The sequence below is a fragment of the Oncorhynchus gorbuscha genome, linkage group LG14 (assembly GCF_021184085.1).
Source record: "Oncorhynchus gorbuscha isolate QuinsamMale2020 ecotype Even-year linkage group LG14, OgorEven_v1.0, whole genome shotgun sequence".
Lineage (NCBI taxonomy): Eukaryota > Metazoa > Chordata > Actinopteri > Salmoniformes > Salmonidae > Oncorhynchus > Oncorhynchus gorbuscha.
The window spans coordinates 999,478-1,027,272 of NC_060186.1; the positions used below are offsets into that span (position 1 = coordinate 999,478).

The following is a 27,795-nucleotide window of genomic DNA, read 5'->3' on the forward strand; positions in this document are numbered from 1 at the left end:
GGAGGAGAGAGAGAGGATGGAGGAGAGAGGATGGAGGAGAGAGAGAGGATGGAGGAGAGAGAGGGTGGAGGAGAGAGGGGATGGAGGAGAGAGAGGATGGAGGAGAGAGAGGATGGAGGAGAGAGGGGATGGAGGAGAGAAAGGATGGAGGAGAGAGAGGATAGAGGAGAGAGAGGATGGAGGAGAGAGAGGATGGAGGAGAGAGAGGATGGAGGAGAGAAAGGATGGAGGAGAGAGAGGATGGAGGAGAGAGAGAGGATGGAGGAGAGAGAGGATGGAGGAGAGAAAGGATGGAGGAGAGAGAGAGGATGGAGGAGAGAGAGGGTGGAGGAGAGAGGGGATGGAGGAGAGAGAGGATGGAGGAGAGAGAGGATGGAGGAGAGAAAGGATGGAGGAGAGAGAGGATAGAGGAGAGAGAGGATGGAGGAGAGAGAGGATGGAGGAGAGAGAGGATGGAGGAGAGAGAGGATGGAAGAGAGAGGATGGAGGAGAGAAAGGATGGAGGAGAGAGGGGATAGAGGAGAGAGAGGATGGAGGAGAGAGAGAGGATGGAGGAGAGAGAGGATGGAGGAGAGAAAGGATGGAGGAGAGAGAGGATAGAGGAGAGAGAGAGGATGGAGGAGAGAGAGAGGATGGAGGAGAGAGAGGGTGGAGGAGAGAGAGGATGGAGGAGAGAGAGGGTGGAGGAGAGAGAGGGTGGAGGAGAGAGGGGATGGAGGAAAGAGAGGATAGAGGAGAGAGAAGATGGAGGAGAGAGAGGATGCAGGAGTTGAGCAAATCTAATTGAGGTAAGGCCATTGACATTATGAATTACATTTGTCTCAGCTGCCTCTGGGTGGCGACATTTACCACTGTTTCATATGAATGGCAAGGAGAGACACCAGGAGAGACACCACTGTTTCATATGAATGGCAAGGAGAGACACCAGGAGAGACACCACTGTTTCATATGAATGGCAAGGAGAGACACCAGGAGAGACACCACCGTTTCATATGAATGGCAAGGAGAGACACCAGGAGAGACACCGTTTCATATGAATGGCAAGGAGAGACACCAGGAGAGACACCACTGTTTCATATGAATGGCAAGGAGAGACACCAGGAGAGACACCACTGTTTCATATGAATGGCAAGGAGAGACACCAGGAGAGACACCACCGTTTCATATGAATGGCAAGGAGAGACACCAGGAGAGACACCGTTTCATATGAATGGCAAGGAGAGACACCAGGAGAGACACCGTTTCATATGAATGGCAAGGAGAGACACCAGGAGAGACACCACTGTTTCATATGAATGGCAAGGAGAGACACCAGGAGAGACACCACCGTTTCATATGAATGGTAAGGAGAGACACCACCGTTTCATATGAATGGCAAGGAGAGACACCAGGAGAGACACCACCGTTTCATATGAATGGCAAGGAGAGACACCAGGAGAGACACCGTTTCATATGAATGGCAAGGAGAGACACCACCGTTTCATATGAATGGCAAGGAGAGACACCACCGTTTCATATGAATGGCAAGGAGAGACACCAGGAGAGACACCACCGTTTCATATGAATGGCAAGGAGAGACACCAGGAGAGACACCGTTTCATATGAATGGCAAGGAGAGACACCACCGTTTCATATGAATGGCAAGGAGAGACACCAGGAGAGACACCACCGTTTCATATGAATGGCAAGGAGAGACACCAGGAGAGACACCGTTTCATATGAATGGCAAGGAGAGACACCACCGTTTCATATGAATGGCAAGGAGAGACACCAGGAGAGACACCACCGTTTCATATGAATGGCAAGGAGAGACACCAGGAGAGACACCAGGAGAGACACCAGGAGAGACACCACCGTTTCAAATGAATGGCAAGGAGAGACACCAGGAGAGACACCACCATTTCATATGAATGGCAAGGAGAGACACCACCGTTTCATATGAACAGCAAGGAGAGACACCGTTTCATATGAACGGCAAGGAGAGACACCACCGTTTCATATGAATGGCAAGGAGAGACACCGTTTCATATGAATGGCAAGGAGAGACACCACCGTTTCATATGAACAGCAAGGAGAGACACCCTTTATGTACTGGTTGGTGGTTTAAGTACTCAACACTCCTAGGGATGGTTTAAGTACTCAACACTCCTAGGGATGGTTTAAGTACTCAACACTCCTAGGGATGGTTTAAGTACTCAACACTCCTAGGGATGGTTTAAGTACTCAACACTCCTAGGGATGGTTTAAGTACTCAACACTCCTAGGGATGGTTTAAGTACTCAACACACCTAGGGATGGTTTAAGTACTCAACACTCCTAGGGATGGTTTAAGTACTCAACACACCTAGGGATGGGTTCCCTGATGAAGTACTCAACACTCATAGGGATGGTTTAAGTACTCAACACTCCTAGGGATGGGTTCCCTGATGAAGTACTCAACACTCCTAGGGATGGGTTCCCTGATGAAGTACTCAACACTCCCAGGGATGGGTTCCCTGTTGAAGTACTCAACACTCCTAGGGATGGGTTCCCTGATGAAGTACTCAACACTCCTAGGGATGGTTTAAGTACTCAACACTCCTAGGGATGGTTAAAGTACTCAACACTCCTAGGGAAGGGTTCCCTGATGAAGTACTCAACACTCCTAGGGATGGTTTAAGTACTCAACACTCCTAGGGATGGTTTAAGTACTCAACACTCCTAGGGATGGGTTCCCTGATGAAGTACTCAACACTCCTAGGGATGGTTTAAGTACTCAACACTCCTAGGGATGGTTTAAGTACTCAACACTCCTAGGGATGGTTTAAGTACTCAACACTCCTAGGGATGGGTTCAACACTCCTAGGGATGGTTTAAGTACTCAACACTCCTAGGGATGGTTTAAGTACTCAACACTCCTAGGGATGGTTTAAGTACTCAACACTCCTAGGGATGGTTTAAGTACCCAACACTCCTAGGGATGGATTCCCTGATGAAGTACTCAACACTCCTAGGGATGGTTTAAGTACTCAACACTCCTAGGGATGGTTTAAGTACTCAACACTCCTAGGGATGGTTTAAGTACCCAACACTCCTAGGGATGGGTTCCCTGATGAAGTCTCAACAGTCCTAGGGATGGTTTAATACTCAACACTCCTAGGGATGGTTTAAGTACTCAACACTCCTAGGGAATGGTACTCAACACCCTTTAAGTACTCAACACTCCTAGGGATGGGTTCCCTGATGAAGTACTCAACACTCCTAGGGATGGTTTAACATTTACATTTTCATTTAGCAGACGCTCTTATCCAGAGGACTGAAAAAAGTACTCAACACTCCTACACTCAACACTCCTAGGGATGGTTTAAGTACTCAACACTCCTAGGGATGGTTTAAGTACTCAACACTCCTAGGTATGGGACTCAACACTCCTAGGGATGGTTTAAGTACTCAACACTCCTAGGGATGGTTTAAGTACTCAACACTCCTAGGGATGGTTTAAGTACCCAACACTCCTAGGGATGGGTTCCCTGATGAAGTACTCAACAGTCCTAGGGATGGTTTAAGTACTCAACACTCCTAGGGATGGTTTAAGTACTCAACACTCCTAGGGATGGGTTCCCTCATGAAGTACTCAACACTCCTAAGGATGGTTTAAGTACTCAACACTCCTAGGGATGGGTTCCCTGATGAAGTACTCAACACTCCTAGGGATGGTTTAACATTTACATTTAAGTCATTTAGCAGACGCTCTTATCCAGAGCGGCTTACAAAAAAGTACTCAACACTCCTAGGGATGGTTTAAGTACTCAACACTCCTAGGGATGGTTTAAGTACTCAACACTCCTAGGGATGGTTTAAGTACTCAACACTCCTAGGGATGGTTTAAGTACTCAACACTCCTAGGGATGGTTTAAGTACTCAACACTCCTAGGGATGGTTTAAGTACTCAACACTCCTAGGGATGGTTTAAGTACTCAACACTCCTAGGGATGGTTTAAGTACCCAACACTCCTAGGGATGGGTTCCCTGATGAAGTACTCAACAGTCCTAGGGATGGTTTAAGTACTCAACACTCCTAGGGATGGTTTAAGTACACATAGGGATGGGTTGCATGAAGTACTCAACACTCCTAAGGATGGTTTGTACTCAACACTCCTAGGGATGGAACAATGATTTGCAGTACTCAACACTTTAGGGATGGTCAACACCTAGGGATGGCAGTACTCAACACTAGGGATGGTTTGAGGCCAACACTCCTAGGGATGGTTTAAGTCCTAGGGATGGTTTAAGTACTCAACACTCCTAGGGATGGTTTAAGTACTCAACACTCTAGGGATGGTTTAAGTACTCAACACTCCTAGGGATGGTTTAAGTACCAACACTCCTAGGGATGGGTTCCCTGATGAAGTACTCAACAGTCCTAGGGATGTTTAAGCACTCAACACTCCTAGGGATGGTTTAAGTACTCAACACTCCTAGGGATGGTTTCATGAAGTACTCAACACTCCTAGGGATGGTTTAAGTACTCAACACTCCTAGGGATGGTTTGTACTCAACACTCCTAGGGATGGGTACTCAACACTCCTAGGGATGGTTTAAGTACTCAACACTCCTAGGGATGGGTTCCCTGATGAAGTTCAACACTCCTAGGGATGGTTTAAGTACTCAACACTCCTAGGGATGGTTTAAGGGATGGTTTAAGTACTCAACACTCCTAGGGATGGTTTTGAAGTACTCAACACTTAGGGATGGTTTAAGTACTCTCAACACTCCTAGGATGGTTTAAGTACTCAACACTCCTAGGGATGGTTTAAGTACCCAACACTCCTAGGGATGGTTTAAGTACTCAACACACCTAGGGATGGTTTAAGTACTCAACACTCCTAGGGATGGTTTAAGTACTCAACACACCTAGGGATGGGTTCCCTGATGAAGTACTCAACACTCCTAGGGATGGTTTAAGTACTCAACACACATAGGGATGGGTTCTGTGGATGCTGCACTGACAGCCAATTGTAGACTGACAAACAGAGGATGAAAACCAAATTGGGAAATGCACATTCTTCCTTTAAAATATTGTGCACCCCAGTCATCACAAACGCATTATCAGTGCCAATACCCTGAAGAGTATCTTTTTTAAGGTTACACTTCTCAAGAAATTAAATTACCGCCTCTACTATTGATCTGGCAAACCCCCCCAATTCAACCAGCCTGAGAAATGTGGACACAACGGTTCGTATTTTTAGCGTTGAAATACCAAATAACCACACCCAGGTATTGAGACACTCACATCAGTGGACTCATCTAAAAGGAGACTGAACTTCTCATCCCCTACACATCTGATGTTACCCTTTTCAGGAAAATAAGGAGCCAGTACTCCCCCAATCATTTCTGTGCACTTGGTGCGGTCCATTAGGAAGTTTGTTGCTGCCACAGAATCTGAAAAGGCAGCGTTGCAGGCCATACTTTAAATGGTCGCATGCTAGCATCGAACAATGCTTTGCAGGCCATACTTTAAATCGCATACTAGCATCGAACAATGCTTTGCAGGCCATACTTTAAATGGTCGCATACTAGCATCGAACAATGCTTTGCAGGCCATACTTTAAATGGTCGCATGCTAGCATCGAACAATGCTTTGCAGGCCATACTTTAAATGGTCGCATGCTAGCATCGAACAATGCTTTGCAGGCCATACTTTAAATGGTCGCATGCTAGCATCGAACAATGCTTTGCAGGCCATACTTTAAATGGTCGCATGCTAGCATCGAACAATGCTTTGCAGGCCATACTTTAAATGGTCGCATGCTAGCATCGAACAATGCGTTGCAGGCCATACTTTAAATGGTCGCATGCTAGCATCGAACAAAGCTTTGCAGGCCATACTTTAAATGGTCGCATGCTAGCATCGAATAAAGCTTTGCAGTGGCCATTGCTATAGTTGCTTCTTACTTCTGCAGTTCTCCAATTAACCACCTGTGGTGAGGACTGCGTTGTGGGGTTGAAAGGTTTTGATTTATTTATATACTTTGCAGTTGCACAATATTTTTTGATGTCATTTTTTTTTTTTGCAAAGCACATCTGATTTGCAGTGTTTGACCGTCAATCACATACCGGCTTCTGACCCCTTTTTGGTACAGACTCATTTAGAGGAAAATGTTGATTGATGTTTAAGTTCTGTCCAGGATCAAAACATTTGTGACCATATATATTCATTGGGGTTTTGTCTCGTGTACTACCACCACTACTACTAACTACTGCAGCAGTCAGGACGATTAACAATTTACCGAAATTGCTGCTGAGCACCCGCTGCTGACGTCACGCACAACGCATTTTGCAGCCAGACACGTGTGTTGTGACCGAGAACATCGGGTTTTTGGTGTCATTTAGAGGAAAAATGCATTTTAACGGCCAGACACGTGTTGTGACCGAGAACATCGGGTTTTTTTTGTGTGTCATTTAGAGGAAAAATGCATTTGAGCGTTTGAGTCACTTCATCAAAAGTTGCTAAAAGTTTTTATTTTTTTTAAGTAGCTAAATTTGTTGCTAGGTGCAGTTTGATTATTATTTTTGTTGCTTGGGTACTCTGAAAAGTTTCTAAATCTAACAACAAAATTGCTAAATTGGCATCACTGATCTCAATACTGCCGGTGGATGAGACGGTTGGAGCCTCTTTACCGCCGTTCATCACACTATAGATCATTTCCCATAACAATTGGACAGAAAACGCGGACAGTTTGTTAACATAACATTTATAAAGATTTCAGAAAGGTAAGGTAGCAACAACAACATAATAAGGTCTGTGGATATATTATCCAACTCTAAACTTAATCATTAAGTATCTAAAAACAGATAAATCAGTGCTCGGCAGCCATCTTGTTGTTGTTGACCGATATAACTCTTAATAACCCGTGTAGTGTCTTATTATTGTTATTATTTTATATATAACCCATGAATACATCAGGATGTTACCGGTCCGACCGGGCTCCGGAGGAAACGGGACACGGAGGAGCACCGGAAGGAGAGAAGACGGGCTCTGCAGGCCCGACACCGGGCCAACCTGGCCAGCCTGTTCGAGACACTCAACACCGTGGTCTGTCCCACATCCGACAAGATGCCTGCTAAGGTGACAGAAATATACAGATGGCTAACAATCTGACATTATCTTCCTCCTTCCTCTCCTTCATGTGTTGGCTGACTGTTGTGTGGAAATATTTATATATTATATATAGAGAGAGAGTGTGATTAGGTATATATATATATATATAGCTGACTGTTGTTGGGTAGAGAGGGTGTGATTAGGGGCTGACTGGGTAACTGTTGTTGGGTAGAGAGGGTGTGATTAGGGGCTAACTGTTGTTGGGTAGAGAGGGTGTGATTAGGGGCTGACTGTTGTTGGGTAGAGAGGGTGTGATTAGGGGCTGACTGTTGTTGGGTAGAGAGGGTGTGATTAGGGGCTGACTGTTGTTGGGTAGAGAGGGTGTGATTAGGGGCTGACTGTTGTTGGGTAGAGAGGGTGTGATTAGGGGCTAACTGGCTAACTGTTTCTGGGTAGAGAGGGTGTGATTAGGGGCTAACTGGCTAACTGTTTCTGGGTAGAGAGGGTGTGATTAGGGGCTAACTGGCTAACTGTTTCTGGGTAGAGAGGGTGTGATTAGGGGCTAACTGTTTCTGGGTAGAGAGGGTGTGATTAGGGGCTAACTGTTTCTGGGTAGAGAGGGTGTGATTAGGGGCTAACTGTTTCTGGGTAGAGAGGGTGTGATTAGGGGCTAACTGTTTCTGGGTAGAGAGGGTGTGATTAGGGGCTGACTGTTGTTGGGTAGAGAGGGTGTGATTAGGGGCTAACTGTTTCTGGGTAGAGAGGGTGTGATTAGGGGCTAACTGTTTCTGGGTAGAGAGGGTGTGATTAGGGGCTGACTGTTGTTGGGTAGAGAGGGTGTGATTAGGGGCTGACTGGGTAACTGTTGTTGGGTAGAGAGGGTGTGATTAGGGGCTAACTGTTGTTGGGTAGAGAGGGTGTGATTAGGGGCTAACTGTTTCTGGGTAGAGAGGGTGTGATTAGGGGCTAACTGTTGTTGGGTAGAGAGGGTGTGATTAGGGGCTGACTGTTTCTGGGTAGAGAGGGTGTGATTAGGGGCTGACTGTTTCTGGGTAGAGAGGGTGTGATTAGGTGCTAACTGGGTAACTGTTTCTGGGTAGAGAGAGTGTGATTTGGGGCTGACTGTTTCTGGGTAGAGAGGGTGTGATTAGGTGCTAACTGGGTAACTGTTTCTGGGTAGAGAGAGTGTGATTTGGGGCTAACTGTTTTTGGGTAGAGAGGGTGTGATTTGGGGCTAACTGTTTCTGGGTAGAGAGGGTGTGATTTGGGGCTAACTGTTGCTGGTTAGAGAGGGTGTGATTAGGGGCTAACTGTTGCTGGGTAGAGAGGGTGTGATTAGGGGCTAACTGTTGCTGGTTAGAGAGGGTGTGATTAGGGGCTAACTGTTTCTGGGTAGAGAGGGTGTGATTAGGGGCTAGCTGGCTAACTGTTGCTGGGTAGAGTGTGATTTGGGGCTAGCTAGCTAACTGTTTCTGGGTAGAGAGGGTGTGATTTGGGGCTAACTGATGTTGGGTAGAGAGGGTGTGATTAGGGGCTAACTGTTTCTGGGTAGAGAGGGTGTGATTAGGGGCTAACTGGCTAACTGTTTCTGGGTAGAGAGGGTGTGATTAGGGGCTAACTGGCTAACTGTTTCCAGAGAGATTGTGATTAGGGGCTAACTGTTGTTGGGTAGAGAGGGTGTGATTTGGGGCTAGCTGTTGTTGGGTAGAGAGGGTGTGATTTGGGGTTAGCTGGCTAACTGTTGCTGCGTAGAGAGGGTGTGATTTTAGCTAGCTAACTGTTTCTGGGTAAAAGGGTGTGATTTCGGGCTAGCTAGCTAACTGTTGCTGGTTAGAGAGGGTGTGATTTGGAGCTAGCTAGCTAACTGTTTCTGGGTAGAGAGGGTGTGATATGGGGCTAACTGGCTAACTGTTGCTGGGTAGAGAGGGTATGATTTGGGGCTAGCTGGCTAACTGTTGCTGGGCTAACTGTTGCTGGGGAGAGTGTGATTTGGGGCTAGCTAGCTAACTGTTGCCGGGTAGAGAGGGTATGATTTGGGGCTAGCTGGCTAACTGTTGCTGGGCTAACTGTTGCTGGGTAGAGTGTGATTTGGGGCTAACTTGCTGGGTAGAGAGGGTGTGATTTGGGGCTAACTGTTGCTGGGTAGAGAGGGTGTGATTTGGGGCTAACTGTTGCTGGGTAGAGAGGGTGATTTCGGGCTAGCTAGCTAACTGTTGCTGGGTAGAGAGGGTGTGATTTGGGACTAAATGTTGCTGGGTAGAGAGGGTGATTTCAGGCTAGCTAGCTAACTGTTGCTGGGTAGAGAGGGTGTGATTTGGGGCTAGCTAGCTAACTGTTGCTGGGTAGAGAGGGTATGATTTGGGGCTAGCTGGCTAACTGTTGCTGGGCTAACTGTTGCTGGGTAGAGAGAGTGTGATCTGGGGCTAGCTGGCTAACTGTTGCTGGGTAGAGTGTGATTTGGGGCTAACTTGCTGGGTAGAGAGGGTGTGATTTGGGGCTAGCTAGCTAACTGTTGCTGGGTAGAGTGTGATTGGGGCTAGCTGGCTAACTGTTGCTGGATAGAGAGAGTGTGATTTGGGGCTAGCTAGCTAACTGTTGCTGGGTAGAGAGGGTGTGATTTGGGGCTAGCTAGCTAACTGTTTCTGGGTAAAGAGGGTGTGATTTGGGGCTAGCTAGCTAACTGTTTCTGGGTAGAGAGGGTGTGATTTCGGGCTAGCTAGCTAACTGTTGCTGGTTAGAGAGGGTGTGATTTGGAGCTAGCTAGCTAACTGTTTCTGGGTAGAGAGGGTGTGATTTGGGGCTAACTGGCTAACTGTTGCTGGGTAGAGAGGGTATGATTTGGGGCTAGCTGGCTAACTGTTGCTGGGCTAACTGTTGCTGGGGAGAGTGTGATTTGGGGCTAGCTAGCTAACTGTTGCTGGGTAGAGAGGGTATGATTTGGGGCTAGCTGGCTAACTGTTGCTGGGCTAACTGTTGCTGGGTAGAGTGTGATTTGGGGCTAACTTGCTGGGTAGAGAGGGTGTGATTTGGGGCTAGCTAGCTAACTGTTGCTGGGTAGAGTGTGATTGGGGCTAGCTGGCTATCTGTTGCTGGATAGAGAGTGTGTGATTTGGGGCTAGCTAGCTAACTGTTGCTGGGTAGAGAGGGTGTGATTTCGGGCTAGCTAGCTAACTGTTGCTGGGTAGAGAGGGTGTGATTTGGGGCTAACTGTTGCTCGGTAGAAAGGGGTGAGGGCTAACTGTTGCTGGGTAGAGAGGGTGTGATTTGGAGCTAGCTAGCTAACTGTTTCTGGGTAGAGAGGGTGTGATTTGGGGCTAACTATTGCTGGGTAGAGAGGGTGTGATTTGGGGCTAACTGGCTAACTGTTTCTGGGTAGAGAGGGTGTGATTAGGGGCTAACTGTTTCTGGGTAGAGAGGGTGTGATTAGGGGCTAACTGTTTCTGGGTAGAGAGGGTGTGATTAGGGGCTAACTGTTTCTGGGTAGAGAGGGTGTGATTAGGGGCTGACTGTTGTTGGGTAGAGAGGGTGTGATTAGGGGCTAACTGTTTCTGGGTAGAGAGGGTGTGATTAGGGGCTAACTGTTTCTGGGTAGAGAGGGTGTGATTAGGGGCTGACTGTTGTTGGGTAGAGAGGGTGTGATTAGGGGCTGACTGGGTAACTGTTGTTGGGTAGAGAGGGTGTGATTAGGGGCTAACTGTTGTTGGGTAGAGAGGGTGTGATTAGGGGCTAACTGTTGTTGGGTAGAGAGGGTGTGATTAGGGGCTAACTGTTTCTGGGTAGAGAGGGTGTGATTAGGGGCTAACTGTTTCTGGGTAGAGACTGATTTAACTGTTGTTGGGTAGAGAGGGTGTGATTAGGGGCTGACTGTTTCTGGGTAGAGAGGGTGTGATTAGGGGCTGACTGTTTCTGGGTAGAGAGGGTGTGATTAGGTGCTAACTGGGTAACTGTTTCTGGGTAGAGAGAGTGTGATTTGGGGCTGACTGTTTCTGGGTAGAGAGGGTGTGATTAGGTGCTAACTGGGTAACTGTTTCTGGGTAGAGAGAGTGTGATTTGGGGCTAACTGTTTTTGGGTAGAGAGGGTGTGATTTGGGTCTAACTGTTTCTGGGTAGAGAGGGTGTGATTTGGGGCTAACTGTTGCTGGTTAGAGAGGGTGTGATTAGGGGCTAACTGTTGCTGGGTAGAGAGGGTGTGATTAGGGGCTAACTGTTGCTGGTTAGAGAGGGTGTGATTAGGGCTAACTGTTTCTGTAGAGAGGGTGTGATTAGGGGAGCTGGCTAACTGTTGCTGGGTAGAGTGTGATTTGGGGCTAGCTAGCTAACTGTTTCTGGGTAGAGAGGGTGTGATTTGGGGCTAACTGATGTTGGGTAGAGAGGGTGTGATTAGGGGCTAACTGTTTCTGGGTAGAGAGGGTGTGATTAGGGGCTAACTGGCTAACTGTTTCTGGGTAGAGAGGGTGTGATTAGGGGCTAACTGGCTAACTGTTTCTGGGTAGAGAGATTGTGATTAGGGGCTAACTGTTGTTGGGTAGAGAGGGTGTGATTTGGGGCTAGCTGTTGTTGGGTAGAGAGGGTGTGATTTGGGGTTAGCTGGCTAACTGTTGCTGCGTAGAGAGGGTGTGATTTGGGGCTAGCTAGCTAACTGTTTCTGGGTAAAGAGGGTGTGATTTCGGGCTAGCTAGCTAACTGTTGCTGGTTAGAGAGGGTGTGATTTGGAGCTAGCTAGCTAACTGTTTCTGGGTAGAGAGGGTGTGATATGGGGCTAACTGGCTAACTGTTGCTGGGTAGAGAGGGTATGATTTGGGGCTAGCTGGCTAACTGTTGCTGGGCTAACTGTTGCTGGGGAGAGTGTGATTTGGGGCTAGCTAGCTAACTGTTGCCGGGTAGAGAGGGTATGATTTGGGGCTAGCTGGCTAACTGTTGCTGGGCTAACTGTTGCTGGGTAGAGTGTGATTTGGGGCTAACTTGCTGGGTAGAGAGGGTGTGATTTGGGGCTAACTGTTGCTGGGTAGAGAGGGTGTGATTTGGGGCTAACTGTTGCTGGGTAGAGAGGGTGATTTCGGGCTAGCTAGCTAACTGTTGCTGGGTAGAGAGGGTGTGATTTGGGACTAAATGTTGCTGGGTAGAGAGGGTGATTTCAGGCTAGCTAGCTAACTGTTGCTGGGTAGAGAGGGTGTGATTTGGGGCTAGCTAGCTAACTGTTGCTGGGTAGAGAGGGTATGATTTGGGGCTAGCTGGCTAACTGTTGCTGGGCTAACTGTTGCTGGGTAGAGAGAGTGTGATCTGGGGCTAGCTGGCTAACTGTTGCTGGGTAGAGTGTGATTTGGGGCTAACTTGCTGGGTAGAGAGGGTGTGATTTGGGGCTAGCTAGCTAACTGTTGCTGGGTAGAGTGTGATTGGGGCTAGCTGGCTAACTGTTGCTGGATAGAGAGAGTGTGATTTGGGGCTAGCTAGCTAACTGTTGCTGGGTAGAGAGGGTGTGATTTGGGGCTAGCTAGCTAACTGTTTCTGGGTAAAGAGGGTGTGATTTGGGGCTAGCTAGCTAACTGTTTCTGGGTAGAGAGGGTGTGATTTCGGGCTAGCTAGCTAACTGTTGCTGGTTAGAGAGGGTGTGATTTGGAGCTAGCTAGCTAACTGTTTCTGGGTAGAGAGGGTGTGATTTGGGGCTAACTGGCTAACTGTTGCTGGGTAGAGAGGGTATGATTTGGGGCTAGCTGGCTAACTGTTGCTGGGCTAACTGTTGCTGGGGAGAGTGTGATTTGGGGCTAGCTAGCTAACTGTTGCTGGGTAGAGAGGGTATGATTTGGGGCTAGCTGGCTAACTGTTGCTGGGCTAACTGTTGCTGGGTAGAGTGTGATTTGGGGCTAACTTGCTGGGTAGAGAGGGTGTGATTTGGGGCTAGCTAGCTAACTGTTGCTGGGTAGAGTGTGATTGGGGCTAGCTGGCTATCTGTTGCTGGATAGAGAGTGTGTGATTTGGGGCTAGCTAGCTAACTGTTGCTGGGTAGAGAGGGTGTGATTTCGGGCTAGCTAGCTAACTGTTGCTGGGTAGAGAGGGTGTGATTTGGGGCTAACTGTTGCTCGGTAGAGAGGGTGTGATTTGGGGCTAACTGTTGCTGGGTAGAGAGGGTGTGATTTGGAGCTAGCTAGCTAACTGTTTCTGGGTAGAGAGGGTGTGATTTGGGGCTAACTATTGCTGGGTAGAGAGGGTGTGATTTGGGGCTAACTGGCTAACTGTTTCTGGGTAGAGAGGGGTGATTAGGGGCTAACTGTTTCTGGGCAGAGAGGGTGTGATTAGGGGCTAACTGTTGCTGGGTAGAGAGGGTGTGATTAGGGGCTAACTGTTTCTGGGTAGAGAGGGTGTGATTTGGGGCTGACTGTTGCTGGGTAGAGAGGGGTGATTAGGGGCTAACTGTTTCTGGGTAGAGAGGGTGTGATTAGGGGCTAACTGTTTCTGGGTAGAAGGGTGTGATTAGGGGCTGACTGTTGTTGGGTAGAGAGGGTGTGATTAGGGGCTGACTGGGTAACTGTTGTTGGGTAGAGAGGGTGTGATTAGGGGCTAACTGTTGTTGGGTAGAGAGGGTGATTAGGGGCTAACTGTTGTTGGGTAGAGAGGGTGTGATTAGGGGCTAACTGTTTCTGGGTAGAGAGGGTGTGATTAGGGGCTAACTGTGTGATTGGGCTAACTGTTGTTGGGTAGAGAGGGTGTGATGACTGTTTCTGGGTAGAGAGGGTGTGATTGGGGCTGACTGTTTCTGGGTAGAGAGGGTGTGATTAGGTGCTAACTGGGTAACTGTTGTTGGGTAGAGAGGGTGTGATTAGGGGCTAACTGTTTCTGGGTAGAGAGGGTGTGATTAGGGGCTAACTGTTTCTGGGTAGAGAGGGTGTGATTAGGGGCTAACTGTTGTTGGGTAGAGAGGGTGTGATTAGGGGCTGACTGGGTAGAGAGGGTGTGATTGGGGCTGACTGTTTCTGGGTAGAGAGGGTGTGATTAGGTGCTAACTGGGTAACTGTTTCTGGGTAGAGAGAGTGTGATTTGGGGCTGACTGTTTCTGGGTAGAGAGGGTGTGATTAGGTGCTAACTGGGTAACTGCTGAGTGTGATTTGGGGCTAACTGTTTTTGGGTAGAGAGGGTGTGATTTGGGGCTAACTGTTTCTGGGTAGAGAGGGTGTGATTTGGGGCTAACTGTTGCTGGTTAGAGAGGGGTGATTAGGGGCTAATTTAGAGAGGGTGTGATTAGGGGCTAACTGTTGCTGGTTAGAGGGTGTGATTAGGGGCTAACTGTTTTTAGAGAGGGGTGATTAGGGGCTAACTGGCTAACTGTTTCTGTAGAGAGGGTGTGATTAGGGGCTAGCTGGCTAACTGTTGCTGGGTAGAGTGTGATTTGGGGCTAGCTAGCTAACTGTTTCTGGGTAGAGAGGGTGTGATTTGGGGCTAACTGATGTTGGGTAGAGAGGGTGTGATTAGGGGCTAACTGTTTCTGGGTAGAGAGGTGTGATTAGGGGCTAACTGGCTAACTGTTTCTGGGTAGAGAGGGTGTGATTAGGGGCTAACTGGCTAACTGTTTCTGGGTAGAGAGATTGTGATTAGGGGCTAACTGTTGTTGGGTAGAGAGGGTGTGATTTGGGGCTAGCTGTTGTTGGGTAGAGAGGGTGTGATTTGGGGTTGCTGGCTAACTGTTCTGCGTAGAGAGGGTGTGATTTGGGGCTAGCTAGCTAACTGTTTCTGGGTAAAGAGGGTGTGATTTGGGGCTAGCTAGCTAACTGTTGCTGGTTAGAGAGGGTGTGATTTGGAGCTAGCTAGCTAACTGTTTCTAGAGAGGGTGTGATATGGGGCTAACTGGCTAACTGTTGCTGGGTAGAGAGGGTATGATTTGGGGCTAGCTGGCTAACTGTTGCTCTAACTGTTGCTGGGGAGAGTGTGATTTGGGGCTAGCTAGCTAACTGTTGCTGGGTAGAGAGGGTATGATTTGGGGCTAGCTGGCTAACTGTTGCTGGGCTAACTGTTGCTGGGTAGAGTGTGATTTGGGGCTAACTTGCTGGGTAGAGAGGGTGTGATTTGGGGCTAACTGTTGCTGGGTAGAGAGGGTGTGATTTGGGGCTAACTGTTGCTGGGTAGAGAGGGTGATTTCGGGCTAGCTAGCTAACTGTTGCTAGAGAGGGTGTGATTTGGGACTAAATTTGCTGGGTGGTTATTTCAGGCTAGCTAGCTAACTGTTGCTGGGTAGAGAGGGTGTGATTTGGGGCTAGCTAGCTAACTGTTGCTGGGTAGAGAGGGTATGATTTGGGGCTAGCTGGCTAACTGTTGCTAACTGTTGCTGGGTAGAGAGAGTGTGATCTGGGGCTAGCTGGCTAACTGTTGTGATTTTAACTTGCTGGGTAGAGAGGGTGTGATTTGGGGCTAGCTAGCTAACTGTTGCTGGGTAGAGTGTGATTGGGGCTAGCTGGTGTAACTGTTGCTGGATAGAGAGAGTGTGATTTGGGGCTAGCTAGCTAACTGTTGCTGGGTAGAGAGGGTGTGATTTGGGGCTAGCTAGCTAACTGTTTCTTAAAGAGGGTGTGATTTGGGGGCTAGCTAACTGTTTCTGGGTAGAGAGGTGTGATTTCGGGCTAGCTAGCTAACTGTTGCTGGTTAGAGAGGGTGTGATTTGGAGCTAGCTAGCTAACTGTTTCTGGGTAGAGAGGGGTGATTTGGGGCTAACTGGGGTATGATTTGGGGCTAGCTGGCTAACTGTTGCTGGGCTAACTGTTGCTGGGGAGAGTGTGATTTGGGGCTAGCTAGCTAACTGTTGCTGGGTAGAGAGGGTATGATTTGGGGCTAGCTGGCTAACTGTTGCTGGGCTAACTGTTGCTGGGTAGAGTGTGATTTGGGGCTAACTTGCTGGGTAGAGAGGGTGTGATTTGGGGCTAGCTAGCTAACTGTTGCTGGGTAGAGTGTGATTGGGGCTAGCTGGCTATCTGTTGCTGGATAGAGAGTGTGTGATTTGGGGCTAGCTAGCTAACTGTTGCTGGGTAGAGAGGGTGTGATTTGGGGCTAGCTAGCTAACTGTTGCTGGGTAGAGAGGGTGTGATTTGGGGCTAACTGTTGCTCGGTAGAGAGGGTGTGATTTGGGGCTAACTGTTGCTGGGTAGAGAGGGTGTGATTTGGAGCTAGCTAGCTAACTGTTTCTGGGTAGAGAGGGTGTGATTTGGGGCTAACTATTGCTGGGTAGAGAGGGTGTGATTTGGGGCTAACTGTTGCTGGGTAGAGAGGGTGATTTCGGGCTAGCTAGCTAACTGTTGCTGGGTAGAGAGGGTGTGATTTGGGGCTAACTGTTGCTTAGAGAGGGGGGCTAGCTAGCCAACTGTTGCTGGGTAGAGAGGGTGTGATTTGGGGCTAGCTAGCTAACTGTTGCTGGGTAGAGAGGGTATGATTTGGGGCTAGCTGGCTAACTGTTGCTTAACTGTTGCTGGGTAGAGAGAGTGTGATCTGGGGCTAGCTGGCTAACTAACTGTTGCTGGGTAGAGTGTGATTTGGGGCTAACTTGCTGGGTAGAGAGGGTGTGATTTGGGGCTAGCTAGCTAACTGTTTCTGGGTAGAGTGTGATTGGGGCTAGCTGACTGTTGCTTAGAGAGGGATTTTAGCTAGCTAACTGTTGCTGGGTAGAGAGGGTGTGATTTGGGGCTAGCTGGCTAACTGTTGCTGGGTAGAGAGGGTGTGATTTGGGGTTAGCTGGCTAACTGTTGCTGGGTAGAAAGGGGGTGATTTGGGGTTAGCTGGCTAACTGTTGTTGGATAGAGAGGGTGTGATTTGGGGCTAGCTAGCTAACTGTTTTTTGGGTAGAGAGGGTGTGATTTGGGGCTAGCTAGCTAACTGTTTTTGGGTAGAGAGGGTGTGATTTGGGGCTATCTGTTGCTGGGTAGAGAGGTTGTGATTTGGGGCTATCTGTTGCTGGGTAGAGTGTGTGATTTGGGGCTAACTGTTTCTGGTTAGAGAGGGTATGATTTGGGGCTAACTGTTTCTGGGTAGAGAGGGGATGATTTGGGGCTAGCTAGCTAACTGTTTCTGGGTAGAGAGGGGTGATTTGGGGCTAGCTAGCTAACTGTTTCTGGGTAGAGAGGGGTGATTTGGGGGCTAGCTAACTGTTTCTTAGAGAGGGGTGATTTGGGGCTAGGCTAACTGTTTCTGGGTAGAGAGGGGGTGATTTCGGGTTAGCTAGCTAACTGTTGCTGGGTAGAGAGGGGGTGATTTGGGGTTAGCTGGCTAACTGTTTCTGGGTAGAGAGGGTGTGATTTGGGGCTAGCTAGCTAACTGTTTCTGGGTAGAGAGGGTGTGATTAGGGGCTAGCTGGCTAACTGTTGCTGGGTAGAGAGGGGGTGATTTGGGGCTAACTGTTGCTGGGTAGAGAGGGGTGATTTGGGTTAGCTAGCTAACTGTTTCTGGGTAGAGAGGGTGTGATTTCGGGTTAGCTGGCTAACTGTTTCTGGGTAGAGAGGGGTGATTTGGTAGGGAGGGTATACTTTTCTGATTCAAAGTTACTGGTTATTGTCGACGTTCTCTACTTTCCAAAAACATCTTCACCTACCTGGCCATGCAGGTATATCTTCACCTACCTGGCCATGCAGGTAGATCTTCACCTACCTGGCCATGCAGGTAGATCTTCACCTACCTGGCCATGCAGGTAGATCCTCACCTGCCTGGCCATACAGGTAGATCTTCACCTACCTGGTGAGGCAGGTAGATCTTCACCTACCTGGTGAGGCAGGTAGATCTTCACCTACCTGGTGATGCAGGTAGATCTTCACCTACCTGGTGAGGCAGGTAGATCTTCACCTACCTGGTGATGCAGGTAGATCTTCACCTACCTGGCCATGCAGGTAAATCTTCACCTACCTGGCCATACAGGTAGATCCTCACCTGCCTGGCCATACAGGTAGATCCTCACCTGCCTGGCCATACAGGTAGATCTTCACCTGCCTGGCCATACAGTTAGATCTTCACCTACCTGGCCATACAGGTAGATCTTCACCTACCTGGCCATGCATGTAGATCTTCACCTACCTGGCCATGCATGTAGATCTTCACCTACCTGGTGAGGCAGGTAGATCTTCACCTACCTGGTGATGCAGGTAGATCTTCACCTACCTGGTGAGGCAGGTAGATCTTCACCTACCTGGTGATGCAGGTTGATCTTCACCTACCTGGTGAGGCAGGTAGATCTTCACCTACCTGGTGAGGCAGGTAGATCTTCACCTACCTGGTGAGGCAGGTAGATCTTCACTTACCTGGCCCTGCAGGTAGATATTCACCTACCTGGTGATGCAGGTTGATCTTCACCTCCCTGGTGAGGCAGGTAGATCTTCACCTACCTGGTGATAAATTGGTATTATGGATCAGATAACAGTGGAAACCTCAGTTGAATGTGTTGTATTGTAAAGTGTGATTGTAATGTTGTCTGGTCGGTCAGTGGAAGATCTTGGACCACGCCAAAGGATTTCTGAAAGAGCAGGAAGCCCACCTGAGCAGACTGATGCTACTGAAAGGTGAGAGGAGCCCGATGCCCTTTTGATGTGTACAGAAAAGCTCTGTGATTAAGGGCACGGTTTCTTATTGACCGACATGTGTTTAGGGATATTCCTCGGGAATGAAGACGGGCCGTGCAGCTTGGAGGAAGTGAGGGCAGAGTACCGGAGGCTGCAGTCACACAGCAGGTACACTACTACCATTGACATACACCAGGAACCCACTGTTCCTACACCAGTCAGTTAAGAACTAATTCTTATTTACAATGACAGCCTACCGGGGGAACAGTGGGTTAACTGGTCTAGGAACAGTGGGTCAACTGGTCTAGGAACAGTGGGTCAACTGGTCTAGGAACAGTGGGTTAACTGGTCTAGGAACAGTGGGTTAACTGGTCTAGGAACAGGGGTTAACTGGTCTAGGAACAGTGGGTTAACTGGTCTAGGAACAGTGGGTTAACTGGTCTAGGAACAGTGGGTTAACTGGTCTAGGAACAGTGGGTTAACTGGTCTAGGAACAGGGGGTTAACTGGTCTAGGAACAGGGGGTTAACTGGTCTAGGAACAGTGGGTTAACTGGTCTAGGAACAGTGGGTTAACTGGTCTAGGAACAGTGGGTTAACTGGTCTAGGAACAGTGGGTTAACTGGTCTAGGAACAGTGGGTTAACTGGTCTAGGAACAGTGGGTTAACTGGTCTAGGAACAGTGGGTTAACTGGTCTATGAACAGTGGGTTAACTGGTCTAGGAACAGTGGGTTAACTGTCTTGTTCAGGGGCAGAACGACAGATTTTTACTTTGTCAGCTTGGGGATTTGATCCAGTGGGTTACTAGTCCAACGCTCAAACCACTCTACCTGCTGGTTACTAGTCCAACGCTCTAACCACTAGGCTACCTGCCGCCCCCATAGATACTGGTGCAAAGCCTAGGTAGCCTAGCGGGTTAAGAGCATTGGGCCAGTAACTGAAAGGTTTTGTTTGAATCCAGCTGACAAGGTGGGGGAGAAAACCTTCCGTTCTGCCGTTGAGCGAGGCAGTTAACAACAGCAGCTCCTAACCCCCGAGGGGTTAAGGCAGTTAACAACAGCAGCCCCCTGGGCCCTGATGACGTGGGTTAAGGCAGTTAACAACAGCAGCTCCCAAACGTGGGTTAAGGCAGTTAAGGCGGGTTAACAACAGCAGCTCCCAGGGCCCCGATGACGTGGGTTAAGGCAGTTAACAACAGCAGCTCCCAGGGCCCCGATGACGTGGGTTAAGGCAGTTAACAACAGCAGCTCCCTGGGCCCCGATGACGTGGGTCAAGGCAGTTAACAACAGCAGCTCCCTGGGCCCCGATGACGTGGGTTAAGGCAGTTAACAACAGCAGCTCCCAGGGCCCCGATGACGTGGGTTAAGGCGGTTAAGGCAGTTAACAACAGCAGCTCCCTGGGCCCCGATGACGTGGGTTAAGGCAGTTAACAACAGCAGCTCCCTGGGCCCCGATGACGTGGGTTAAGGTAGTTAACAACAGCAGCTCCCTGGGCCCCGATGACGTGGGTTAAGGCAGTTAACAACAGCAGCTCCCAGGGCCCCGATGACGGGTTAAGGCAGTTAAGGCAGTTAACAACAGCAGCTCCCTGGGCCCCGATGACGTGGGTTAAGGCAGTTAACAACAGCAGCTCCCAGGGCCCCGATGACGTGGGTCAAGGCAGTTAACAACAGCAGCTCCCAGGGCCCCGATGACGTGGGTTAAGGCAGGGTTACGGGGTTAAGGCAGTTAACAACAGCAGCTCCCTGGGCCCCGATGACGTGGGTTAAGGCAGTTAACAACAGCAGCTCCCTGGGCCCCAATGACGTGGGTTAAGGCAGTTAACAACAGCAGGGCCCCGATGACGTGGGTTAAGGCAGTTAACAACAGCAGCTCCCTGGGCCCCGATGACGTGGGTTAAGGCAGTTAACAACAGCAGCTCCCTGGGCCCCGATGACGTGGGTTAAGGCAGTTAACAACAGCAGCTCCCAGGGCCCCGATGACGTGGGTTCTGGCAGCCCACTGCCCCTCTCTGAGTCAGAGGGGTTTGTGGGTAAAAAGCTGAAGACACATTTCAGTGACTAGGTATCCCCTTTCCCAAAGTACAGCGTGCCACCTGCAGTTAGTACAGATTACCACTGGGGGCAGCATCTACCCATGTTATTGATCATCTACCCGTTATTGATCATTTACAGCTGTTTATATACATCTACATGTTATTGATCATCTTATTGATCATCTACCCATGTTATTGATCATCTACCCATGTTATTGGTCATCTACCCATGTTATTGGTCATCTACCCATGTTATTGATCATCTACTCATGTTATTGATCATCTACCCATGTTATTGATCATCTACCCATGTTATTGATCATCTACCCATGTTATTGATCAACTGCCCATGTTATTGATCATCTACCCATGTTATTGATCATCTTGTTATTGATCAACTGCCCAGTTATTGATCAACTGCCCATGTTATTGGTCATCTACCCATGTTATTGATCATCTACCCATGTTATTGATCATCTACCCATGTTATTGATCAACCCAGTTATTGATCATCTACAGTTGTTTATAGACATCTACCCATGTTATTGATCATCTATCCATGTTATTGATCATCTACCCATGTTATTGATCATCTACCCATGTTATGTATCATCTACCCATGTTATTGATCATCTACAGTTGTTTATAGACATCTACCCATGTTATTGATCATCTACCCATGTTATTGATCATCTATCCATGTTATTGGTCATCTACCCATGTTATTGATCATCTATCCATGTTATTGGTCATCTACCCATGTTATTGATCATCTACCCTTGTTATTGATCAACTACCCATGTTATTGGTCATCTACCCTGTTATTGGTCATCTACCCATGTTATTGGTCACCTACCCATGTTATTGGTCACCTACCCATGTTATTGATCATCTATCCATGTTATTGATCATCTACAGTTGTTTATAGACATCTACCCATGTTATTGATCATCTATCCATGTTATTGATCATCTACCCTTGTTATTGATCAACTACCCATGTTATTGGTCACCTACCCATGTTATTGATCATCTATCCATGTTATTGATCATCTACAGTTGTTTATAGACATCTATCCATGTTATTGATCATCTACCCATGTTATTGATCATCTACCCATGTTATTGATCATCTACCCATGTTATTGATCATCTACAGTTGTTTATAGACATCTACCCATGTTATTGATCATCTACCCATGTTATTGATCATCTATCCATGTTATTGATCATCTATCCATGTTATTGATCATCTATCCATGTTATTGATCATCTACAGTTGTTTATAGACATCTATCCATGTTATTGATCATCTACAGTTGTTTATAGACATCTATCCATGTTATTGATCATCTATCCATGTTATTGATCATCTATCCATGTTATTGATCATCTATCCATGTTATTGATCATCTACAGTTGTTTATAGACATCTACCCATGTTATTGATCATCTACCCATGTTATTGGTCATCTACCCATGTTATTGATCATCTACAGTTGTTTATATACAACACTATGTAAAATCAATTTCTATTGTTATTGTAGATGTCAATTAGCTTCTTTTTTCAGTCTTGCATTAAAAACGTGTTCCCTCCCCCCTCCTCCTCCTCCTTTCCCCTCCCCCCTTTCCCCCCCTTCTCCCCTCCCTCCCTCCTCCCCTCCCCTTAGCTCCCTGCGCTCCAGAAGACCTGGTGGCCACAGACGTCATGGCGGAGCTGACGGAGAGGACCTGACTGAGACCAGTGAGGAAGACTCTGCGGAGGAGACTCTGGATGACTCCGCCCCTCTCAGACCTCCATCAACTCTCTCACCAACATCCTGGAGTTTGAAGGGTGGGGGCCCGCGCCAGGGTTAACGATAGAGAACAGCAACATATAAATATCTACTATAGGAGAAAAGTTTAGGCCACCTATTCTATTGGTCAGCTTGTCGAGAAAGAAATATAGACTCTGGGACAGTTTTGGGACGATAGATCCCAGATTCATAAATAGGCCTAGGATTTATATATATAAGAAATATATATATATTTATATAAATAAATAAATATATATAAATATATATAAATATATAAATAAATATAAATATATAAATATATATAAATACATATAAATATATATAAATAAATATATATAATTAAATATATATAAATATATAAATAAATATAAATATATAAATACATATATATAAATATCTATAAATAAATATATAAAAATAAATATATATATAAATAAATATATATAAATAAATTTAAATAAATATATATAAATAAATATAAATATATATAAATAAATATATATAAATATCTATAAATAAATAATATAAATAAATATAAAAATAAATATATGTATAGAAATAAATATATAAAAATAAATTTAAATAATTAAATAAATTAATAATTAATTCAATTAACAATTAAATATATATAAATATAAATATATAAATACATATAAATAAATATCTATAAATAAATATATAAAAATAAATATATAAATAAATAAATTTAAATAAATATATATAAATAAATATAAATATATAAATAAATATATAGAAATATAAATAAATATATATAGAAATATATATAAATAAATATATATAAATAAATATAAATTAATATAAATAAATAAATATAAATAAATAATTACATACAGTCAATTAGTATTTGGTAGCATTGCCTTTAAATTGTTTAACTTGGGTCAAAAGTTTCAGGTAGCCTTCCACAAGCTTCCCAGAATAAGTTGGGTGAATTTTGTCCCATTCCTCCTGACAGAGCTGGTGTAACTGAGTCAGGTTTGTAGGCCTCCTTGTTCGCACACACTTTTTCAGTTCTGCCCACAAATGTTCTATGGGATTGAGGTCAGGGCTTTGTGATGGCCACTCCAATACCTTGACTTTGTTGTCTTTAAGCCATTTTGCCTCAACTTATGCTTGGGGTCGTTGTCCATCTGGAAGACTCATTTGCGACCAAGCCTTAACTTCAGTCAACAGGTATTTCCATCAGTGTGGAGGCTATACAGCTGACCAGTCAACTGGTATTTCCATCAGTGTAGAGGCTATACAGCTGACCAGTCAACTGGTATTTCCATCAGTGTAGAGGCTATACAACTGACCAGTCAACTGGTATTTCCATCAGTGTAGAGGCTATACAGCTGACCAGTCAACTGGTATTTCCATCAGTGTAGAGGCTATACAACTGACCAGTCAACTGGTATTTCCATCAGTGTGGAGGCTATACAGCTGACCAGTCAACTGGTATTTCCATCAGTGTAGAGGCTATACAGCTGACCAGTCAACTGGTATTTCCATCAGTGTAGAGGCTATACAGCTGACCAGTCAACTGGTATTTCCATCAGTGTAGAGGCTATACAGCTGACCCTCAGTGTAGAGGCTATACAGCTGACCAGTCAACTGGTATTTCCATCAGTGTAGAGGCTATACAGCTGACCCTCAGTGTAGAGGCTATACAGCTGACCAGTCAACTGGTATTTCCATCAGTGTAGAGGCTATACAGCTGACCAGTCAACTGGTATTTCCATCAGTGTAGAGGCTATACAGCTGACCAGTCAACTGGTATTTCCATCAGTGTAGAGGCTATACAGCTGACCAGTCAACTGGTATTTCCATCAGTGTAGAGGCTATACAGCTGACCAGTCAACTGGTATTTTTGTTTATAGACCAATTTATTGACAGTCTGATTATAGACCAACCTATTGACAGTCTGATTATATAATAATATAATATATAATTTTGTCCCTTCCTTCATCTCAGTTGAAGCTACTCCCCAAAATCCAAATGAAACTGAAGTCATATTTTTTTATTAACAATCTGCCAGAATTTCAGCCTTGTCTGGTTGCTTCTATTAGATGTCTCCGTTGAGATGTTTTAACTGTCCATAGTGCGTTGACTTAGTGCTCTCCTGGCCTGTGACTGGGGATCAAGGATTCAGCACGAGGGGATTTATAGCTGGATTTATAGCTCTCCCCATCACTCTCTCTCCCCATCACCTCCCCATCACCTCTCCCCATCAGGGGTTCTCCCCAAAATCAGGGACTCTCTCTCTTCCCCATCACCCTCTCTCTCTCTCCATAACCCTCTCTCTCTCCCCATCAATTCCCCCCATCACCTCTCTCTCTCCCCCCCCATAACCCTCTCTCTCCCCCATAACCCTCTCTCTCTCCCCATCACCCTCTCTCTCTCCCCATCACCCCTCTCTCTCTCCCCATCACCCTCTCTCTCCCCATCACCCCCTCTCTCCCCATCACCCCCCTCTCCCCATCACCCTCTCTCTCTCCCCATCACCCTCTCTCTCCCCCATCACCCTCTCTCTCTCCCCATCACCCCTCTCTCTCTCCCCATCACTCTCTCTCCCCATCACCCTCTCTCTCTCCCCATCACCCTCTCTCTCTCCCCATCACCCTCCTCTCTCCCCATCACCCCTCTCTTTCCCCATCACCCTCTCTCTCTCCCCATAACCCTCTCTCCCATCCCTATCTCCCTCTCGCCATCACCCTCTCTCACCCCCTCTCTCTCCCCATCACCCTCTCTCTCTCCCCATCACCCTCTCTCTCTCCCCATCACCCTCTCTCTCTCCCCATCACCCCTCTCTCTCCCCATCACCCTCTCTCTCTCTCCCCATCACCCTCTCTCTCTCTCCCCATAACCCTCTCTCTCTCCCATCCCTATCTCTCTCTCTCGCCATCACCCTCTCTCACCCCCTTCACCCTCTCTCTCCCCATCCCCTCTCTCTCTCCCCCTCACTCCTCTCCCCATCACCCTCTCTCCTCCCCATCCCTCTCTCCCCACCCTCCCTCTCCCCATCACCCTCTCTCTCTCCCCATCCCTCCCATCCCTATCTATCTCCCCCATCCCCTCTCTCTCCCCATCCCCTCTCTCTCCCCATCCCTATCTATCTCTCTCCCCAATCACCCTCACTCACTCCCCATCCTCTTTCTCTCCCATCCCTATCATCTCTCTCCCCAATCACCCTCCCCATCCTCTCCCCATCCCTATCTATCTCCCCCATCACCCTCACTCTCCCATCCCTATCTATCTCTCTCCCCAATCACCCTCTCTCTCTCCCCATCACTCTCTCTCCCCATCACTCTCTCTCCCCATCTCTCTATTTCTCCCCAGGTACTTGTTGTTCTACAGACAGACACTGGAGAAGTTGGTTTGTAGCGGTGTGCTGAGCCCGGGACAGACTGGTCTGGCTGTAGTATCTGAAGCTATCTCAGGCCTGTGGGATAGCTTCTCTCCAGAGCGCCGGGCAGCCTACCAGACCTGTCCCCCCAGCAGAGCACCCTGGGCTGGGAAGGGCCGCCAGAGACACCCTCTAATCCTGTTCCAGACACCCACCTCCACCTCACGCTCCAGCCCTCCACTCAGGCAAACAGCCAGGGAGCCTCATCTCCTTCTAGCTATGAAGAGGTGGGTACAGCTTTCCTTAATCCATTATTTAATCAATTATAATGAATTATTTAATTGATTACTGGATTTTAATTGATTTGGCCAAGTGGCGCGGCGGTCTAAGGCATTGCATCTCCGTGCTAGAGGCGTCACTACAGACCCTGGTTCGATCCCCAGCCCGGTTTCTCGAAGATCACTCCCGAGACCCATCCGCTGTTGGCCATTGACTTGTCGTTCCCACCAGCCATCCACACACCGCTGTCATCAAATGGACTCACGGTAGCTACTAGTTCCGACTGAGCTCAATCGTCATGAAACGCAAATACAAGCGATGAGTTTCTCTCTCTTAGTGTCACCGCAAACGTTGAGGAATAAACGGGAGCGCCCACAATGGGAAGTGCTGAGTAATGAGTCTCTGAAAACCAGCTAATTAATAAAACGACACGTCCTGATCAAACACAGTGTGACGGTAAACCCAGGGAGGTCTTTCAGAGCAGGATGCTTCTGGGAAACGATGCTTCTGGGAAACGGTGCTTCTGGGAAACAGTCCTTCTGGGAAACAGTCCTTCTGGGAAACGGTAGTTCTGGGAAACAGTAGTTCTGGGAAACAGTCCTTCTGGGAAACAGTCCTTCTGGGAAACGGTCCTTCTGGGAAACGTCCTTCTGGGAAACGGTCCTTCTGGGAAACGGTCCTTCTGGGAGACGGTCCTTCTGGGAGACGGTCCTTCTGGGAGACGGTCCTTCTGGGAGACGGTGCTTCTGGGAAACGCTCCTTCTGGGAAACGCTCCTTCTGGGAAACGGTCCTTCTGGGAAACGGTCCTTCTGGGAAACAGTGCTTCTGGGAAACAGTAGTTCTGGGAAACAGTAGTTCTGGGAAACAGTCCTTCTGGGAAACAGTAGTTCTGGGAAACGGTGCTTCTGGGAAACGGTGGTTCTGGGAAATGGTGCTTCTGGGAAACAGTGCTTTGACAGTGGATAGTAGTAGATGTTTCTCTTTCTAACAATCCCCTGGCCTTGTACACAGCTAATAGCTGACTGAGAACCCACTCACACAGTTCTGGCTGGTTCATATACCACAGGAAGTGGTATCCTGTCTGACTGAGAACCTACTCACACAGTTCTGGGTTGTTCCTCTACAGCAGGAAGTGGTCTCCTGTCTGACTGAGAACCCACTCACACAGTTCTGGGTTGTTCATCTCCAACAGGAAGTGGTCTCCTGTCTGACTGAGAACCCACTCACACAGTTCTGGGCTGTTCATCACCAACAGGAAGTGGTCTCATGCCTGACTGAGGAAGCAGTAAATGTTCTGGTCCAGGTTGGCACCACGTACCCGTGTCAGTCCGGATTCTCAACTCTGGCGGCGTACTTAAGAAAAAACAAGTACAGAAACAGACTCAATGCCGAGTATCACCTCTTGTCTGAAATGTATCACCTCTGAGTCTAAACCCTGAGCCCAGAATAGATATATAATAATAATATAATATATGCCATTTAGCAGACGCTTTTATCCAAAGCGACTTACAGTCATGTGTGCATACATTCTACGTATGGGTGGTCCCGGGGATCGAACCCACTACCCTGGCGTTACAAGCGCCATGCTCTACCAACTGAGCTACACAGGACCAGATGGGTTTGTTGAAAACTTCAACCTGTGGGATTTAATCAATCGGTTTGTTCATGTTCAGAATAATATATTTTTAACACCACCAGTTCCAACTTAGACAGATAATGAGTGTTTTTAACGAGGAGCAATG

General features: G+C 47.4%; 1 pseudogene; it reads left to right on the top strand.

Annotated features, from left to right (window-relative positions):
* Positions 1-2,414: 2,414 nt before the first annotated feature.
* LOC123995840 lies at positions 2,415-26,908 on the top strand (annotated as a pseudogene).
* Positions 26,909-27,795: the final 887 nt, after the last annotated feature.